Source organism: Embiotoca jacksoni, unplaced genomic scaffold (genome assembly GCF_022577435.1).
Source record: "Embiotoca jacksoni isolate LCO1_2020_lvr unplaced genomic scaffold, fEmbJac1.0.p SCAF_10, whole genome shotgun sequence".
Classification (NCBI taxonomy): Eukaryota; Metazoa; Chordata; class Actinopteri; family Embiotocidae; genus Embiotoca; species Embiotoca jacksoni.
The window spans coordinates 8,127,947-8,150,000 of record NW_027185230.1 but is presented as its reverse complement, the minus strand read 5'-3'; the positions used below and the strand labels follow the sequence as shown (position 1 = coordinate 8,150,000).

General features: G+C 41.3%; 1 protein-coding gene across 3 annotated transcripts in view; it reads right to left on the bottom strand.

Moving 5' to 3' along the window:
* strbp (spermatid perinuclear RNA binding protein) overlaps positions 1–22,054 on the bottom strand; it is an 84,745-nt gene that overhangs the window by 51,189 nt on the left and 11,502 nt on the right. For all 3 annotated transcript variants that reach the window (XM_069163702.1, XM_069163711.1, XM_069163693.1), the window contains exon 2: positions 5,487–5,617. The gene's annotated coding sequence lies outside the window, so the exon portion shown is untranslated. The remainder of the gene's footprint in view (positions 1–5,486; positions 5,618–22,054) is intronic.

Genomic DNA, 22,054 nt, shown 5'->3' with positions numbered 1-22,054 from the left:
CCATAAGGTAAGACATGCAGCGAAATAGAGGGAACAACAGAGAGAAAGTGATGAAATAGTTGAGGACAGAAGCTGAAACAGCAGGAGAGATGGACATAAGGACAAAAATAGATGAAGGGAGAGAGGAGAGGACAGGAGGAGAGGAAGAGGAGGCAGGGGGACGGAGAAGAAGTTTATAAAAACGTGTTTTTTTTTAGATTAAGACTAAAATAAATGCCACCTATATCCATAGGAACAGGACCGGTTGATAATAATACAAAAAAAACCAAATTAATACCAGTTATCAAAGTTTTATTTCCTGCTTTTTGAAATTTCCAGTTTATCTTCCAGGCTGTGTCTTGCCCGAGGACATCTCCATTAAAACCACAGATTAAGATTTAAAAATTAAAGAAACGTTCCAGTTATTTTTAACAGAAGTTGTATTTCTCAAATGTGCCATCATGACAATATTTCAAAAAGGAGAAAAAAAGAAAAACGAAGAGAAACTTATGAAAAAGCACAAATCGTATTTTAGATGGTTGCATAATTTCGGTCAATAAGGACAAAGTCGGGGAAAAAGGACTTTTATTGTCGTGCTTACAACAAATGAACACTTAGTTAAGTTTATGGAATGGTGATGGTCAGGCGTTAGCAAAAAAAAACAACGGTTACATTTGTTTGGAAACAGGAAACTACCCTAACCTACCCTAATCTCCTACCTTAACATCTCTCTGTGTAGATTTGTCACTAGAGCAACATCACCTGATTTCCTCCTCTCCTATCATCGTAGTTACTATTGCCGCGAGAGGGCTTTGTCACTCGAACTAGGATGTGTTGTTTTGGGGCACTCTCTGAACCGAAACTGTCCTCCACTTTAAAAGTAAGATTAGACGACTGACACTCTTCCGTCTGATCCGACAGGTCACAGTGTTTATGAGTCCACGGCTCTTTTTCTCAAGCGGTAACTTCACTGACTTCTCACTTTATCTTTTTCAATCATCTGTTTCCATCAGCTTATTTTGTTTCAGTATTTAATGGCCAAAAGGTCCAACCGCTACAGTTATGGTCACAAGCAAAACAGAGACAGGGAAAGAGAGAAATTCATCCTCAGCCGTGTCTATAGGTTTGGGTTTTCTCAGCAATTAGGTCACTTCTTTTACATCAGAGCCACATTGAACTCGGAGCCAAAAGAACGAAAACAGCATGTGACGAACAAACTGCATCTCCTCTGCTTTTAGATTCTGACGCGCTCGTCTGTGTCCGTGTCCGTGTGTGTGTGTGTGTGTGTGTGTGTGTGTGTGTATGTGTGTGTGTGTGTGTGTCTGTGTGTGTGTGTCTGTGTCTGTCTGTGTGTGTGTGTGTGTGGGGAAGCATCAGAGTGCAACACGGCATGAGACAAAGAGAGTGAGAAAGAGATTCAGCCCTCAACTTATCCCTTTGGGATTGGTCACCATGGCGACGGAAGCATTTTCAGCTGTACGTGGGACAAACATAAGGAAGAGTGAGAGATACAAACACAGACAGATAACATGGCGGCAGCGAGATACTATCACAAAGTGCTGCAGAGTGGTAGATCTTAATGGACTGTAGAATAACTCTATGCTCGATCATCTTTTATCTGCATAATTACACAATATAATTCAAACCCAATTGCTATCTAACCTAAACACCCAGGATGCAATTACAAAAAGCTCATCAGTCATATATAGCACTGCAGCTCGCTAACCACAAGATATTTGATCTCCAACAGAAAACACGTAAGGCAGCAGGAAAAAGCAGTGACCCAATACACACTCTAATGGAAAACAGAGACCAGTGAGAACAAACAGCATCAAGAGACTATAACATCTCATCTTACAACCAGACAATCAGACTCCATCTATATTTCAAGGGCTACGGAAAACTGTAACAATGGCCTGTCATGATCCAAGATTAGTGGAGGGCACCTTTAATGAGGAGGAGGGCACACAGGGATAACGTTTCCACGCTGGCAGCCTGACGACAGTATCAGCTGAGGGCAATTTGTCCGAATTCGGTAACAAATCTTCAGGAAGAGTAATCGAACTTGTGCGTTAAATTCCAGTTTTCTTGAGTGACTTGTTATGTAACCACAAGAATTGAACCTGAAGTTATTGATCTGTGCGCCGTCATCTTGTATGTTACACAGCGTATCACTGATGCATCTGAATGGCAGGTGGCTACAAGAATACGGAAGGAGGAGCAGGAATGTATGAATGACATGATTCACTTTACCTTCCTTTTGAACAACAGATTTGGGAAAAACATCATGACATCTGATTGCATCGGCTGTTTCTTGATGATGTACTGTCTGTTACAGAAAGGACTAAGAGGGCAGAAATTGTGCTCCACACGGGACCGCGACTGTCTCTGTTTCTTTCCGCAATAGGTTTGTCAAAATTTGCATAAAGTATAGGCAACGTTACTGTTGATGAATTATTTATGGAGAATAAAGGAAAGAGACTTGTCAGAGCTGGTTCTGCTTGACAGTGTTGCCGTGTGTGTGTGTGTGTGTGTGTGTGTGTGTGTGTGTGTGTGTGTGTGTGTGTGTGTGTGTGTGTGAGAGAGTGAGTGTTTGTTCAGCAGGTTTGAGTGAGTGTCGGGGAGCGATCGTGTGAGCAGAGAGAGAGAGAGAGAGAGCGAAAGAGAGAGAGAGAGAGAGAGAGAGAGAGAGAGAGAGAGAGAGAGAGAGAGAGAGAGAGAGAGAGAGATGTGCTCTGCTGCACTCACCGGCAAAGTCACTGCTTTCTCAAGGACACTGCGGCTTAGGGGCAAGGAAGAGAAAAGGAATGACACACAGGAGGAAGAAGCAAGAACATGGCAGAAAGAAAGACACGTGGTGATAGAATGCTAAAGTAAGATACAAAAACAAGCTGAGAAAGTAGGAAAAAAATTGAGTGGTGAAGGCAGCAGATGAGAAAAGTGTGAAGAAAGAGGAGGCGGGGGGGTGGAGAGAGGAAGGAGGCCTTAGTGGTAGGATGAACACACTGGATCATCTTCATACTGTGTGTGTGTGTGTGTGTGTGTGTGTGTGTGTGTGTGTGTGTGTGTGTGTGTGTGTGTGTGTGTGTGTGTGTGTGTGTGTGTGCGCGTGCGTGTTTTTTAAGTCAGTCTCTGTGAAAGTGAAAGTGAGAATAGTTCTTGTTGGAAAGCCACAATAAGGTGTAGAGTATGTGAAGTAAGCCGAAAACTGTTCAACACAAAACCGTCCAGGCCGACCAGTACTGATGACCGTCACTGCTAATTAATAGGTAGGTATTTAGGTATTTACTTTATTAATCCCCAAGGGGAAATTTTTTTGTATCGATTATTCTCTTTATCCGTTTATCTTTTAGTCTAAACCTTGTGAAAGAGTTATGAAACGTTTACAGGTCACGTGTTTTGTCTGAAAAAATCAATTGATTAACCAGTTTACGGTGATACTGATCAAAGAGACGCAGCGAAGCTCGTCTGAGGAATCAGACGCACCACGTTTGCTACTTTGGCTTCATAAATTATTTTTAGTGATCTGTCTTGCAAATGTGTTGTCAATGAATGTTTGCACTGATTTTCTATGATTCGTGGACTAATCCTCTCAGCAGATGTGACACAAACTAAATTGACTGAATTAATACCGACAAGCCACCCAACACATCCCACTGAGCAAAAGCAGACATGCTGTAAGTTTATGTTGTGCTCGCTGTGGACCGGAGCAGCCGTGCAGATTTTTCTGCCTGGTTTCAGTCTCACCAGCGATCCACTAAAACCTCTACAGCCATCAATTATTTACACATAAACACGCACGCAGACCCCAAAACACTCCCACTGAGATGATAGTGGGGAAGGCCGCTGGGATGAATTGCATAAAAGCTACTTTACATACATAAGCAGGGAGTTTACTAAAGCAGAGAGTGAACTCTGCAACCACGAGGACCAAAGCCTCTGACCAACTGTGTGAAACACGAAAGCAGTGAGCAGCCAAAACACTGAAAAACAAGGCCACAAATGAAGGACGAGGTTTTTGTAATTTGTCAGGTAGGATGCGCAAGGTATGTAAACATAGATGAGTAAGAATGTGGGTCGGAGAATAGGAGAGCAGAAAGGAGTGTGCGATGTAAAGATAGACAGACATGGAGGAGGCAGATATACAGAAGACTGTAAATAGAATGACTATAGGTATAAAGTATATTTTAGAAAGTCATGTAAGCCGGCCAAAAACAAAAGGATTAGTAGGGGAGCACATGACAACTATTTTCCTTATTAGTTATTCTGTTTTTTGTTTTTTTTGGTCATTAAATATTTTAACAAATGGGGGGTGGGGGATAATCCATAATCCATTGTTTTGCCTGACCAACAGTCCAAAAACCAAACATAATATTTACTTTATAATAGATTTTTGGGGCCAATGCCAAAACTGATATTAGGAAGTAAAAAAAAATCATTCCGATCTATACATATCGACCAAAATGTGTTTATTAAACACTTGAAGTGACAAACATATGTAATGGAGGCAGGATATTTTACCATTTAACGATAAACTTTATTGTGTAAAAAAAAAAAAAAACACAAATAGAACAGTTTCTAAATTATCCCAATAATCTTTTTCTGTATTATGTTAAAAAAAAATAGCTTTCATATTGGACAACATGCTAGCCAACACTGATATCTCTGTAAAAGGTCAATTTATCAGTCAGACTCCACTTAACACTGTAAAAAAGAGGAAGTTGTGAATCTAAATCCAACTCCTTATCAAAGATTTTAGTCAAATAATTCAGTCAAATACATAATCAATAAGGATAATCATTTCGGCACCAGCTGATTGGCAAATGGACAAATGATTTAGTGGGTAAACAACGGTGAACTACAGTTCAGTTTTACACACACACACACGCACGCACGCACACACACACACACACACACTCACGCACGCACGCACACGCACGTGCGCGCGTACGTGTGCAATACTGTTCTGATGAAGATTTAAACACACAAACGTCCTCCTTACTCCCTCTAAAAACATTTGCATCTAGATGTAAATGTTGTTTCCATTCAGTATAAAAAAATTTTTTTAAAAAAGACCCGTGCTTGAATTCTTGTTTCTCAGTAGATACATATTCCACACACACACACCGCACGTCTGTAAATGGTGCTGAACATCGACTACGCTCCCGTCCGGACAAAAAACAACAACAACAACAACAAAAAGAAAGGATCCCTCGTTTTGTTTTCTTGGCAAAATTTGAATAGCCAAATATCTAGCAGTGCAAAGTGAAAACAGTTGCTGTCTGTTGAAAGTCTTTCCACATTAACAGATCAAACAGATTAAAGATGAGTAAACGCATGTGCATGCGCACAGGCAAACACACTCAGCAGGGATGCGAAGCGACCTCTCTGCTGCGGGGCCGCACTGTAAACAAGGAGCCGCCACACTCAGTAGCAATCCTTTACAGTATGCAGACACGTACAGACGGAGAAGATAAGAACGGATTCTTGTTATTCTTTTCACTCACCTCCCGCTGTCCTCCTATCTGTTTATCTTTCCACTTCTTCTTTTTTTTTTTTTTTCAGTGTCTATCAGCCAGTCTGTCTGTCTGTCTGTCTTGTCTGCAGTCACGGTTTCAGAGCAGGCAGGATTCAACACCTAAGAAGACACAAGTTCAAAGGTCAGTTAAGGTCAGTAGGACAGCACTTACGGAGTATGATCAGTTCGACTTAAGAGGGAGAAAAAGAGGTGTAAATACAGATACGCATTATGAGTATCATGTACAGTATTTCCTTGAACACGCACACAAAAACAAAATCTGTTAAAAAATAAAGTCTTTTGTGTGGCAAAAGAGATAAAAAAAAAAAAAGAGCTGCCCATTGAAAGATGAGCAGATGAGCCTAAGTGCATCTTTAATCTGCGCGATGAATATTTTGCACGCAGCGGAGCCAAACTGTCATATTATCTTTAATTATGAAACAAAGCAACAGTGATCGTCTGTTTTAGGTGACAAACCCGGAGTTACGTGTAGTTGCAGGCCAGGTCTCTGGACCTCCTGATTTCAGAAATTCACCATCATATCGCACACTCCTACTTTGGAATGAGATAAGAAATTGTTTTAAAACAGCAGATGGCAAGAAGTGCAGCTGTGGAAAGCAGCCACAGAAACTGGGATGATATTAAAGTTAAACATTTAGAAGTACAGGCTGCCCTCTTTTGCACTGTTTAATAATTTTTCACATTTTGCAATCTTCACATTAATTCTTTGTTCTATTAACTAAAACACTTTGAGGCACAATTAATTGATGAAACAGCTACAGTCATTAAATAATCTTGCTTTCTTTACTTCACACTCTTGTAAATCAATAGGACAAGCCGTGATTGCTGGGAAACAAATTATTTTCTTTGCTTGGTATTTATGGATGCAGTTCACAGATGTGTGAAAAACTCAGTGAAACAGCAATAATGCTGAAAGACCATATGTTTTACAGTCTATTACAAGCAATACATCTCAGTACTAAGTAATCACATGTCTCTCCCTGATCCTGACAAACCAGATGTAAGACACTGACGGTGGCACACCCTCCCACAAATATGAGACACAATCGTGTGGCCACGAAAATCACACAAAACAAATATTTTTGTTTGAAGAAGCAGTCACACCTTGGATAATGGAGCATAACTGAGGTGGGTGTTGGTTGGCTTCATGGGTGTCACAGTCTTGCGAGATAAACTGGTTCCCCTGTCACATTCTGATTGTTGGTCTATTCACAACATTGATACCATTATAAGTATATGCACACACACACACACACACACACACACACACACACACACAAACCTGCTTTACTGTTTTGAGTTTGGGGGAAGGTGTTGGCCTTTGTCTAATCGTAGTTTAAAAACTGCAGGTTTATAGCATTTGGCCTCTTGCATAAGTGAATATGGATCCTTGAAATGAGAAGCAAAGTTAATTAGAGCATGTAGTCTGTGCTACCATGAATATCATGCGTGAAGACCAAGTGCCCAACAAGACAAAGCAAAACCAGGAGCATCATTACAAGGAAAAAATAAAACAACAACAGACAGACAGCAATTCAAGCAAAGGATTGATCATCGAGTTATTATTCTATTTCAGTAAAACAGTCTGATATCAACAAATGCCACAATCCGTGTGGCATATTTAAAATGGAGCGGACATATGAATCAGATGACGCACAAAACAGGGATGTACAGCTGCATTGAAATTAGAGAAGTGAATATCGCATCTAACGATGATCTCAGAAGTCATTTTTAAATCAACATCTGACAGATGTGCAGCTGTAGAAGTTAAGTACGGCATGTAGATTAGGCTCGTACATTATTTATCACACCTCTAAGTGTGACTGTCTTTTTTTGAGATGGGGAAAAAAACACATTAAGTCAGTGTTAAGATCTTTACACACAAATATTTTGCATCAAAACTATTTACTCCGTCTGCGATGCAAATTTGCAACAGTTTTTAAACAGAGTTCAAATAGAATTTTCTTTAGAAAAAAAAAAAGACATTCAAAAACAGCCGAAATATCTCTGAAATCGGCATGGCAGGTATTAAGGTTATAAAATAAGCCACTAGGAAGAAAACTTCCAATACCGGCGTAAAAATGCGCTACTTTTCTAAAAACAACGGGCACAGAGATGCTTTAACGTGATGCATCGAGGTGAACAACAGGCGGTCATGATGCAGGGAGCTGGACAGACACACAGACAGCCAATCGGAGACCCGAGGAGTTTTGTTTGGGAATATTTCGGGTTCAGATCTGAAGATACAGGGGAGCGACATTCACGTGCTTTGCATGCCCGCTCCACTGGATGCGTTCTTCTGAATAAATATTCTCCACGGCGAATACTTGGGATGTCACAATACCTGAAATGCATAAAGTGATTGGTCGAATACTTTATTTTTCACACCGTGAAAGCTTCGAAAAATGTGCATCCTTTCGAAAGAACAAAATGCAACTTCTTTGGCCACGCAGTATTCGCGTTCCGTGTGAAAGCACCGATGACAAAACAGTTCAAGAACGTACACAAATCAGTCACAGGAAGAAAAAAAAAACGTTGCGTGGCCTTTAGTATCAGTATGTTCTCTCTCTGTAGCAGAGCACTTCTGCTGGGGTTAATGGAGACACACAACACTGTCAGATAATGATCTCCAATGACTGACTGACACATGTTCTCAATAGAGAAGGAAAAACCAAACCTTCTGTCAACGGCATTATTTAATTTGCCAATCCTTCACATCTCATTTGTAAACCATTACTGATAGTGAGAACAAGAATTGAGGTGTCAAACTGAGAAGCATTGGTGCAATGAAGCATAAACAAAGACATCATGTTATGCTACAGCAGGTGGTAGAGGAACCTCAGTCAGGGCTTCAATTGCAACCAGTAAGAAATTGAACTCGTTAGTCACAGGTTGCCAATTGTTTAATTACACGACCATGCAGGAATGCATCTAAAAACACATTATTAAAAATCTACACGGATACACACAAGTCTATGTGCCCCCATCTGTACACCAAGGTCTGGGTTTCTGACCTATATGCTGCACGATACACCTCCCCCCTTCCCCCCCGCCCTTCCTTTATGATGAAAACAGGGCAGAGTGCTCTACGTCTCCGAGAACAAAGCTCGGCGCCCTACAGCTCTATGAGTCACCCGTCACCATTAAGCTGTTCATTTCCACACGCACTAATAGGAACGTTCTCACCCAGGGCCCTCGAATTCACGGGAATTCATGGAATACATTTAACAACTTCACAGCCTTTGTATTTTTGCAGCGTTTTATGCTTTGGACTGTGGTGCGTGCCGGAGACTTCACCGTGCCACTTCGTCTCCGCTGAATCCCTCCCAGAGTTCCAGATGAAGAATAGGGCGCGTTTCATTTAGTTTAAACTCTGTGTGATGTGCGGTGATGGAGCCATGAGCCAGACAATAATTCAGCTCTGTTGTGCTGCAGAGTTTCATCACATCTTTCCTGTCGAACTCTCGGTTCGCAAACTGTGTTGGTCATCTGCATTATTTGTTGTTACTTTACGATAAAGTGACGCTGTTCCGTGTGACTTTGTGCTGCCTGCATCATCGCTTCACATTTGGTTCTGTGCTCAAGGTCTTATCGTTATTATGAACTACTCTGGGGAATTTAATCAGTAAGTGCTGCTTACTTGGCAGTTTCTTAATCTGAATCTTAAACACATCAATATATTAATATTGCAGTCAGTGGCGATGTAGTCAGTGGGATTTTCTGTAGCTTTGAGCCTGAGTGAGATTGACGTGTCACGGGAAGCACATTAGTTGATCCCACTGTGAAACACCATTGTGCTTTCATAAAAAAATATAATAGACCACTCCATTTCATTCTCAATGTGTTTCGCTATTCAATTTGTGAAATAAAATTAAAATGACAATCCCTTTTTTAATATTCATACACTTTTTATAGTAATTACAATGTGACAGAGCACGTTCCCAATTTAAAAATATTTCATGTAATCCTAATCTGTGCACCCATCTAATTTATACACATTCATAAACATAACTGATCATTTTATGAATTAATTATGTTCTTTTGAGACCGGTTTGTGTATGTGTGCTGTCATGGGTGTGCTTTCCTGGCGTATGGTGAAGATAGGATTCAAAAAGTCAGAAACACACACACAGACACAGACACACACAGACACAGACACAGACACACACACACACACACACACACAGACACAGACACAGAGGAGGGGCGGTTCTCAGTTTCTATACCTCCTCGGTATGGACCACAGATCTCTACTCACTCAGCCTTGGGTCCAATCAGGAAACAACTAGAGGGTGAGTGCAATATGAAAACGTGGAAGAGAAGGAGGTTCATGAGGAGGTGATGTCATAACAGAACAGAGAGAGAGAGAGAAATGAAGGTGCTGCTACAATCTGGTTGTAAAGTGAAAGGAGTGCACAGCATGAGGTCCAGTGAAGTGAAGAGACAATGGAGGAAGGAAGTGGAGACAGCGCGAGAGGTGCCAGGGAGTTTCCATGCTCAGTCTGTTGTTCTTCATTCTTGTGTGTCAGGAAGCTTTGCTCTTCCTCTTTCCACTCAATAATAAAAGTCATTTTAGGCTTATACAGATGCATAGCAGAGTCATTTACTGTTGTTGGCATGCCTTTATTCCCAGGAGAGAGTGTTGAAAGAAATCAAATAGCCTTTCATGGTGACAGAAATTAGATTGTGACCAGTTCAGTTGTATCAGAAATTTTCTATTTAGAAAATAAAACACTCATTTATAATGCTATGAATCAAAAATTTGCACTATGGAGGCTGAAAAGATTAGACTTCAGTGCAGTTTTGAGAAAAGAACATTACAGAGAATTTTTATGAAAATTAGCAGCAGTATCACACACACAAACAAAAGGACACAGTCAGCTTTTATGTTGGGTTTGGAATAAAAGCCCCAAATTCTCTACAGGCCCAAAGCCCAATTAGAAAAGGAATGACTTATATTTAGAAAGGAAGACAATGTAATGCTTTTTCAGCATTGCATCTTTCCACTATTGATCAAAAGGCTCTCTCACTCCTTTGTTCTGCAAAAAAAGAAGTAAAAAGAAAATAGATATTGGCATCTGCAATAAGCAAAATTTGTGGTGCAGGAACTTTTTGCTTTCCTTAAGGTACGCAGACAGCCATTTTAATTGTGTTACACTGTGTTTTTCAAGCAGTGCTGTTGGGTGTGACACTGAGCCGAGGCTCTAAGAACAGCCATTCTGAACTGCACACACATTCACACAAGGATTAATGCATCTCTGCAAAGTACACACACTCAGGAAGGCCCCAGTTGCTGGTTGTAATCTGAGATCTACACAGAAAGCTCCGTCACAAGCATCACTCAAAGCCCTCTTTTATCCCGCTGGATGTTTTTCCTCCGTATAAATGTTTAAGACCTGACCCTTTTAATGGTCCAAATATCACAGGATATATTATATAACTCCAACAACAACATAAACTTGTTTGTGATTTGCAGATTTTTGAAGAATGTCAGTTATAACATGTTGGGGGAAAATGCCAGTGTACCAGTCAACAATGATCAGTGCTGCATGCTGCTTGCTGAAAATCCTTGAACGTCTTCCTGCAATTTCAATTAGATCCCGGTTTCTCGGGTGGAAACGCAGAATAGAGAAACTGAGTGGCTCAACAGTTTTCCGTTCCTCGAGGCGAACTTATACATTCAGCTACAGCAACTAGTGCTGGTTTGTGGGCACAAGAGTGTGTCGAGGCAGGGGTCATTATTGAGAATTTCTAAGAAAGCTACTCGCTTAAATCACCACTCACAAAGTAGCCAACATTTAGTGCTGAACAGCTTACAAGTTAACACACTACCCTGTTGTGCAACAGAACAAACACACATCTGACCCTGCACACGATACAAAGGCCCTTTGACACTGGTACAACTACTGCAAGACATCCTGTATGGAAACCCGACTTTAAACTTGAAAACTATTTTTTAAAGCTGTTGCTGTAAAATTCTGAAAAGAGTTTAGAGTTTAGAAAAATATATATCGATTTTTCAAGTTGTAACAATATTGATAGTTTTTTTTGTATCAGAAATTAGAAGAAAACAAGAAATTACACTGATGATACAATTGTCTTGCATAATTGAGCAGTCTCCATTCAATTATGGTGAATTATCATTTGGTTATCACTGTGCGTGTTCCTCTTTATAGCGTCAACGCATCATATTAAGATTACAAAAAGCAAAAAACGCATCTGTGTTGCCTGTTAAAATGAAGCAGTGCAACAGAAAATCTATAACTCTTTTGTCAGACCAACTGTGAATCAGTAAGTGATGAGTCAGCCACAAAGTTTGCTGCAAAAGGCAAATTTGAGCTTGTCTCTGTTTAAAAAAATAAAACATTTCTATGGTTTTATTGACTTTTTGGAATATACAAATATCATGAAATCTGCATAAAAAGCACGGTAAAGAAGCACAAAAACAAAAGGCCCACTATTTATCCGATAAAGAAATAGTGAGGCATGACAGGAGTGTCACAAATATGCTACAAGATTTAGTCGAAATTGGGAGTTCTCCTCTAAAGGCAAAATATAAACATATGCCTGCCCTTCAGTGAAACATTGGGCTATTATATGGTCTATTTGATGTCACAGCCACTTTGCAGCTGCTTTGTATCTCCCCTCGGAAGGGTTTCATTTCATTCAATTAGCCACGCAAGTGTTTGCAGCCAATGGATGTGATCTTTTTCAAGGTTTATGGACCACGGTGAATAACTGGGGTGAATAGCTGCTGTGCACATCCTAAATCATATCAGCCTGACAACTGACAGGGCACTGAAACGGAAGATGAAGAAGGCAGACAGACAGGAAGGTGAACGAGGAAGGGAAGTCTTGACTCCTTGTGTTTCTCACACCCACACTAGTATCAATACACACAACCACACAAACACTAAATGAAAAAGAGTGACTAACACTCGCCCAAGGCTTCATACAGTAGCTCTTAACAAATCCAAGCCTTACCCAATCAGTTCCCTTCTCTCTAGGTTGCCATAGCTACAGCCTGCCTCCTTGCCTGTACTTTGGGAAGGGTGAGACTTTACCACTGTGTCAGCGTGTGTGTGTGTGTGTGTGTGTGTGTGTGTGTGTGTGTGTGTGTGTGTGTGCATGTGTGTGTGTGCCTGTGTGCGCGCGTGTATGCGTGTGCATGTGTGGTATCCCCACCAGATGGGGTCTCAACACTTCCTATCTTGTCAACCTTACATTCACACTCATTGAATGTCTGCGATGGGAAGGTGTGAGAGAGCAGAAAGGTGAGATGAGAGTCTGCGAGAAAACAACTGCCACTGTTGTGACTGCACACGTGTCGTCCCATTCAGTACTGACTTACTACCGTGAGGGCCGAGTCAAAATAAATATTCAATGAGATATTTTCCGATATCAGCGAACACAGATAGATTAGCAGGTAGCAGAATAGTTTCCCAAGCAGTGTGACATTCGTGTCCTTCTGCTACTGACTACACATGACGTTAACTTCACACATGCAAAATGTTGTGGAAAAATAGTCACCATTACTAGAGCTTTACCCAAATACCTAAGTCTAAAACTAGCAAAATGTATGGAATATTAATTTGACGAGACATAATTATTGAATCCTTTTCTGTACCTTGTCTGTCAATAGAAATATAATATCTCTTTTGTTTGTGTTTGCTGCTGTATCAGTTTATGATTCCCTTAATGTTAAGATAATGTCATCATCTTGATAAAGAGATCTACTCTTTATTGGTTTTGAAGTTTTGTACAGAGAAATGATGCAGAGACTTTAGACAATTCAATTGTAACACTAAAATGCAGCAACCGAGTACAGCACCGAGAAGCTATCACGAGTCAGTGGAGGAGAGGAGTGTGTGTGTGTGTGTGTGTGTGTGTGTGTGTGTGTGTGTGTGTGTGTGTGTGTGTGTGTGTGTGTGTGTGAGAGCGAAGAGCACCCCAGAGATTCCATGTACATTCTGCTTGCGTAAACAGGTCAGAAAAGTCAGGAGTGACAGAAATGGATCCGTGTGTGTATGTGTGCGCACATGGTGCATGTGTGTCCTCAGAAGTGTGAACCACACCAGATGTCACCTTGCAGGTGTGTGTGTGTGTGTGTGTGTGTGTGTGTGTGTGTGTGTGTGTTGTTTGCTATCAGGTAGATGACAAGAATGATATAAACACTTGAGGATCAACATATCACTAAAACTCCCACCATCTGGCCGCCAGCAGACAAATATAAACACAGTCTTCTCTTACTCTGCCATTTCTTTATCTCCCTGCATCGCTCCACTTTCCTCTGTTCTAGCTCTCTGCAGTCCTGCCATCCGTCATCATTAGGAGGCGAATAGATGACCTGTCTACACACTCTCTGTCCCCTTACTCTCTGAAGAGAGGAGAGGAACAGGGAGAGGAGAGGGTAGGGGAAGGGAGGGGAGGGGAGGGGAGGAGATGGGAGAGGAGAGAGTAAGGGAAGGGAGGAGAGGAGAGGAGAGGAGAGGAGAGGAGAGGAGAGGAGAGGAGAGGAGAGGAGAGGAGAGGAAGGTAGTCGATGGTGAAGGGTGAGGGTTGGGTCACATAGACATGGTGTAATTAAATTAAATATATATGGTGTAAAGATTCAGTGACTATGGATGGACATGTGTTAGTTAATTTTATTCATCTAGTTATGCATTTGTCCTCTCTGAATTAGAAGTGATGATCATGTCTATAAATATATATTGAAATACACTGTATTGTCTTGTGATACATGACAGGTATTATGTAAACAGTTCTGTTCTGGTCCAGAACTTCGAATGTGCTCTCTGTGACAAGTAACTTCTCTCTTTTTTTGGCAATTATCTCATAACCAGATGTGATCAGTTTCTTTGTATGGACAGGACTGACAGTTTTTATGTCCAAAATCCCGCCACGCGTACGAACGAGGGAGTGAATTTAGACACCGCTTCAGATATGAGACACGCAAATTCAGATTCAGTGGGTTTACTTTGACTTCAGAAGGGCGAGAGGGACTGAAATTGTCTGTCCCTTCAAAAAGCTTTTATCTTAACACTGACATATCTTGTTGAATATTATGTTGTATACGGTACATACCGCAAGTGTACATGCACTAAAATGCATCTACACGTGTACAATGCCTCTACGGTATGACTAAAAACTGGCGTCAGAGATCTTAAAACAAAACAGGAAAACCTACCACGTAGTTACTTCTGATGGGCTTTTTGTTCACGAGCATAACTAACTCAGCCTATTGTGATCACATCGAACCATCCGGGCTGCATCCTGCTCCAAACGCAGCACCGAGTTTGATTGATCTTTACATCCCTAAAGGAGGACGGAGGATCAAAGCCAGTGCAGCCAAATATAGAAAAAGGGGGAGCAAAAAGCACAGGGACGGTACGAGAGGAAAAGGATGGCACGAGCTAAGATGGAGGAGGAGGAGGAGAGGGGAGGCGAGAGCATACGGATGTGGGGAGGACGATCAGAGGACAAAGTATTGTCTCCTGGTAATATGTAAAAATAACTCCGCTGCTGCTCGGTGGAGGAGCTAACTGGGTCAGAGAATTCCCACAGAGAGAGAGAGAGAGAGGGAGAGAGAGAGAGAGAGAGAGAGAGAGAGAGAGAGAGAGAGAGAGAGAGAGAGATATCACACTGACTCGGTCTGTGGTATCGGTCTGAAGCACAAGTCAGTCTCTCTTCACCTCCGGCTGCTGAGGATGAGGGGCGTCTCGGTGCACATCCATGCCACGCATTTGTATATCAGTCTGTCCGTCCGTCAATCTTTCTGGCAGACTGTCCCTCCCTACCCCGCCCTCCCACATCTTTCCATCTCCGGCTCCTTTGTTTACACCCTCACGCTCTCCTTACGTTGCTCATAAAACGCAGCCTCGACTTCAGTCACATGTACTTGTGAGCTTCTCTCACGTTCTGCTCCCGGGTTCCTCTCTCGCAATTAACCCCACTCTCGCTCTCATGTCTTCCCTCCCGATCTCGCTTCTTTCCTCACACTGTAACCCAGTAACAAGGCTAAAAAAAAACAACTTGGCGTGTAATACATTGCTAATATATTAACAATACCCCAACTAATTACCCACGAGGTAGGCAGTGTGACCCATCTTGAACCATGGACAATGATGGTGTAATTGACTGATAACCTTATAGGAATAATAAGAATGCATCAACTTAAGTTAATATATTACAGCCTGCAATATTATCAGTGGAACAAATCAGACCTGAACGCTTCACTATGTTATAATCACTGGTTAATGTGATGTTGTGCTCTTACAACGTTAGGGATCATCCAAGAACAGGATTTAATTCGATTTTTAATTTGGTTGATTTACAAGCTAATTTACTATGCGGTTAAAGCTATTTATTATTTACTCCATCATTTTTTCAATAAGTTTTGAGCTGTTTTTATTCTCTTCCTGCGTGGCGTCTAATGATTGTTGTTATTATTCACCACGGCCATCTACATCTCCCGTAATTATTTAGCACCTCTTCCATTTCTGTCCAGAGCCACCCTATCCCACTTGTCTGAATATCATAGCATTTCATAGCATAACATACTTTCAGGCTCTATTTTGTTTAACTCATTAGTTTAACTCATTAGCTACATATAATACCATTTTCTCGTCCTATCTGCTCAGCCAAGCATCCCATATTCTACTGCTTTCCCTGATCTTTATCCAAACGCTGTGGGTTGAAGGTCTGAGGATGAAAGATTATTTCTTTACAGAACAGGACAAAAACAGCAATTTCAGATGCTTTTCGACATACGAGGTATTGAGATCGACTCCAAGTCAAAAACATACAGCGAAGCTTTTCAGTTTCACTTTAGCAGTTTCTAATCCACGGAATATATTGTCATGCGCTGAACATTTCTGGTCTTCTGTGCCCCAGACAAACCCGCAGCTGTAAGAGTAATCCATAAGGCCGTGCAACGCGCATTGGTCAGCAATTTTGAGCAATAATTAAATCTTTATTGATGACGACAGCTGTAAGCATACTAACTATTTTGCAGGCTATTCATCAGGCTACTGTACTCACAGCCCATGGGTATGCGTGTTAGTCAGAATCATATTTCTACAAGACAAAGTAGGACCACTTGTTTTTTTGGCAAAAGTAAGCAATAATGGAAACAAGGGGTATGCAAATCTCTTCCTGGTGAAGGTCAATCTGCTACACGATAATCAAACTAACGTTTACAACCTTGTTCATTGTACTTGCGCTGTTCCTGCCGTCGCATATTTGTTCCTTAACTATATTTAGATTTTTCACAGTGTGCTCAATATGAATCTATACACATGATACCGAGATGTTTTCATGCGTGCACGTGCCTAGATAGAGCTACATTTGCTTAAAGTGAGTTCAGAGCTTAATAACATTAAGAACTCAAGGCCTGAATGGATTAACCTGCCGCGTCGGTCCGAAATGGGCCGGGCTGACTCTTGGCTGGCTGACGAGGGGCAACAGAAATAGCCTAAGCTGACCACAGCATAATGCACTGCATCAGTGCTCCGGGACTCCATGTCTTAGCATCGAAAACCACCTGCTGTATTTGTACAGGAGCTGAGAGAACATCCCCATGTGTTCGTGTTGTGGACTGTACATGTGATGCTGACATTTTTAGTGAATGGCGTTGGCTTTTTTTTTTTTTTTTACATTTGCATAGAGAAGAACAGCAATACGGATTACATAACTCCTATTTTACCGTTGCAGCAGTACACTGCAGCCTTTTAAACCGGGGCGCGAAGAGCAAATTTAATTTGCCAGATGAGCATAAACCGTCATGATATCCTCATGCGGGGGGGCCTTCAGTTCAAGAAACACTGCATTACAGTGCTGCTGTAGATCTTTGGCAGCAAATAACTACTCAGGGTCACTAAGAGAAAACACTGTGCAGCTACAGACTTTTAGCCTTTTAGGTGGTTTTTTTTGAGTGCCTGTGCGGAAAAATGATAAACGTTGGATTATGTTTCAGCGACAGTGTGTAAACAATTCATAGTGAATAATTCACTTTTTCTGCTATATCCAGTTATGTAAAAGGGAGGTCGGAGGAGTTGTTGTAAGAGTGAGCATTTTCAATAGACATTTTGAAATGCCTACGTCAATAGACATTTAACGCATCAGCATTTTTGTTACCACAGCTCAACACGCTAGTTTGTGAGCAATACAATATAAGGCACACAACTAGAATAAGGCCGAGTTAACTAGTTGCACAAGGATGGTCAAATCAATGGCCGTAAAAGTGTCTTTCATGCAATTTGCCAACTAAAATGTTACGAGGGAGCATGCACGGCCATTCAAAGACACCACAGCCCGTCATTGCTGACGTTACTGCAGCAGTATGTCTCTCTTCTACAAGTTGGTTTAAAGCTAAAACACTGCGATTGTATGTTTCTGACAAAAAAAAAAAAAAAGAACACATTACTGTGTATTGTCTACAATCCAATAACTGAAAAGTTTGAAGTCCATAAGCATTAAAACAATAAAATCCCTTAATGACTGACCAAGAGGCTAGCACATCTTAAAAACATCTTCCTTCTTTACCCAGACTTTGCTCTTTGTGAAATATCCTGCTTTTCTCAACACACCTTCCTGAAGTCACTGACTCTGGCAGTGCTTACAGATCTCAGTGTTACATTTACCTGAACCAACTTAGCCACAGACACACAACAGAGCACGCCTACACATTCTTCATCAAAACGTCTGACAAGATCTAACGAAGTGAGAACATGAGACGATGGCAGCTCTGTTTTTGAAACAGTGCTAAAATGACAACGTAGTTTACAACAAGATTTACACCGCGTGTTAACAGTGTGGTTAACCTTACGAGAACCTATCGAGCATAGTTTTATGACAACAATAATATTTTGTATGCGTGTTCACTCGGAGAAAACGTGCATCTAACTGCACTGATGTTTTAAAACCTAAGCGCACATGCATCGTTGCCTCTGCGTGGCCCGTCTGCATTTCACAATAACAAATTCGTGCGGTACAAAACACGTTTTTCATCCGCTGACTGGTGGCCAGTCGCCACTGTTAAAATGTTAAACAACATAATGCTGAAATAATGACGTACAAACTTCTCAGGCAATAAATAAAGAAATTACACACAAATTATTTTTCATGTACATAAAACAAAACATATAATGAACGTAGTACCATTTACCAAAATACTGAAGGTGTTAATAAAAAGCTCAGTAATCACTAATGATCAAATTCCCAGAATGATGCAGAGTGATGACACATTTTACTAACTCAGGTTAAGAGAAATTGCGTGCACCAACTGCAAATCTCTTGTCATAAGGATCATAAACAAACAGAAAACCAGCACTCAAAGATCAATAAACTTACATTTATTGATCCGTGAGCACTGGTATTCTGTTTGTTTTTGATACTGTACTAGTTTTCCATTAATAATAAATAACCTAAAACATATAAAACTGAAATGAATAAGAAATGATTTATTTAGTCTCCCTTTCTTGAGAATCACAACTGATTGTTTAGTGTTGAAGGTCAAGTTCCCTCCTCTGTGGTCCTCTGCCAAAGATCAGATGAAGATGCATATAAATAAAACAGTAATAATCCACCAGCTCCATAAAGAGGAAGATCACGCCTCCCTCTGCTGAAGCTGAAGATGTTCTCTTTCCCTCCCTCTCTAATAAACAGTTGTGCAAATTGATCCATAAAATGGGTCAACTTTTATTCACTGACACAAACTAGGACTCTGGGCTATAACTGATCTCCAACTCAAAGTGTTATGGAGTGCTGAGACAGGCTGAATATGGAATCGGTCTTCTAACTCAATGTGTCAGACCTGATCTCTTTCTCACGTACGTTTAATTTGATTGAGAGAACCACTCGTCTCAAGTTTAGCTGTTTCTTTGGGTCGGTCCATTACAGTTAGCAGCACTGCTTTTCGGCATCAAACAGACAGACGGGTCTCGAAGGAGATGTTTGCAGCAGTCTGATGGGTGCCGAGCTCCGCCGGAGAGGGGAAGTCGTTCAGACAACCCATTTCCACACTTGACGCTTTGTATTTTTTCCCGACGGGCCCTGGAAGTTGTTTGCTGCTTCTGTTTAACATCATTAAACGAACGATTTTGAATAGTGGCGCTTTCTACCGCAAATAAAAAACCTGCCGTGGATTCCCAATTAACAGCGTCTACCTGTGTCAGCAAACATCTTTTTTTTTTTTTTTAATGTTGTTTATTGTAAACCAAGACTTAATTTCCTGCCTTTCCCGTAACACAAAACGCTGCTTGAATCTCGAGTTGTATCTTTTCCTCAGAGATGAAGTTGTGTTGTGTGGTTGATGAAACAAAATATAACGGCCTAATAGCACAAAACAGTCTTGTCACTTAATTTCATTTGATGTATCGTTTTCTTAAATTTTTTCGAAATATCACATACTGTGGTTTCATGAATTATCAATGATGCTGCCGGATGAATATTAAAACTTACTGTAAGAAACAAAAAAACAAAAGAGACTCATCCACAGCAGTCATAGTTTCAGGCATGGTAAGTCAGTGGCCCAGTCTGCAATAAAAAATCCATATAAATAGTCAATTTATTCAACTCTTTATACAAAGAACAGCAGACTACTTAGTTGACGCGGCAGTCAAATCACCATTACCATCATTATTGCTGCACATGATACGCGGACATCCGTGGCAAGTTACAGTGTATGAAAGTCTTCAAAACGTGACAAACCTTTCTGCAGGATGTTTAGATAACGTGTAGGTTGCAGCCATCGGCAGAAATTCAACATCGCAGTGGCAGAACACCGCAGAGCGGTAGTCCGGAGGTAGAAACGGCCGTCGGATGTCGAACGACCGGCGCAAAAGCAGTTTGCACAAAGGCAATGATTTCTCATGTCTCCATCAAAATGATATTTTCAGCACCATGGCGAGCGAACATCCAAAGAAAACATAACATACAGCAAAGTTCAGTTTAGATCAAAGTTTGTCAAAAAGAGGAAATAACTAAGCTAAACAACACCGCAGTTTATATGGTCTCCCTGGCAGCTGTGGGAAATCACAACGCCCATTAAATCCACGCTTTGATCAAATTATGAGTTACAAAATATATTACAGCTCACATGAGCCTGTACATAATATCAATAAACTCTCCTCACTCAAGTTACAAGTACTGAGAGGAAACCACACGGTGGAGATATTATTTAACATGTCTTCTGACTGAATCTGACACCAATCTTTAGGTCTGATGACATACTGCAGTATATTTTAGGACTTTAAGTAGAGAAATCTTTTTCTTTTTTTTTTTCCCAGAAACATCAGCGTTGGTAAAGTATAAACAAATGCAGGGCTCACTTTCTTTGACGCGTGTCGACAGACTGTACGTAAAAGCGGATGTAGCTTCCGGGTCTTGCAGAAGCGCCTTAAACTGCAATATCATCGATGGCTGCAATGGGTTGGCTCCAACAGCACCGTCTTCATAAACTAAGTAAATTTTTCCAAAAGCCATAATGGTGTCATTCGCTAACATCATCCCTTATTATTAGTTTTCTGATGGTCCATCTAAACATTTTTTTTTAAAAAAGTCCATCAATAATTATGTATTAGGCCCCGAAAAATGAAATATTTTTTTTGGGGGGGACATGTTTCTTTGATTGACAGGCCTGTGGTGCAGTCAGGTTATGGCTATCGGTGGATGGGTGTACTTTCCAGCAAAATGGGAACTCGAGGCTTTAGGTCGGCAGTTTACTAATGAGTGACGTCATTGCGTCCCAAACACGGCCTTTGTATCGTTCTCATTCACGCTTACGGCTCATTCAAACTGCTGCACCAACTCACATCACCCCATAAAAGCTCTTCAGTGGCTTCTTTGTTTAGATTTCATTTTAAATTTGCTGATAACTAAGAAGCCCTGCGACGACATATCAGGCCTCTTTTTTTTTTTTCTTTTTTTTTTTTTTTGTCACTCATGAGCCGAGACATAGTTTGGGCCTCTTCGGGGAGCCCGGGCGATTGTTCCACGCACTGAGCTGGTGACGGAGGGCGAGTGAGCCTTTAGTGTCAGAGCTTTCGGGCGTTGGAACTTCCTGCCAAAAGAAGATAATTTCACTGAGATCATGGCACGATATCTATGCAGTGTGGCTGCGTCTCTTGAGGTTGGGAACAGGAAGGGGGGGAAGGCGGGGGGGGGGGGGGGTGTTGCAGGGAAGCGGGCGAACACTGCTCAGCCTTTCTTGAGATATTGTGTCTCTAAACCAGTGAGTCATTTGTGAAGGAAGGTGCCCGCTTGATGACCACAATGGCCTGGCCACACTGAAGGTAAGTGCTGCAAGCGGTTAGTGTAAGGAAGCAGTGTGAGCAATATTCACGAATTCCAAGCCGCAAATGATTTTCATCTGACAGTCAAGTCTGCTGCAGAGCCCAGACGCACCACGTTCCACCCAGAATGACGCGAGGTTTTGACTATTTTTCGGTGTTTTCTGTTGGCAACAGAGACTGTTCAGTGGGAGCAGTGTGGGAGCCGTCAGGCTACATTCCGTAATGAGCGAGGGTTGAAAAGTCA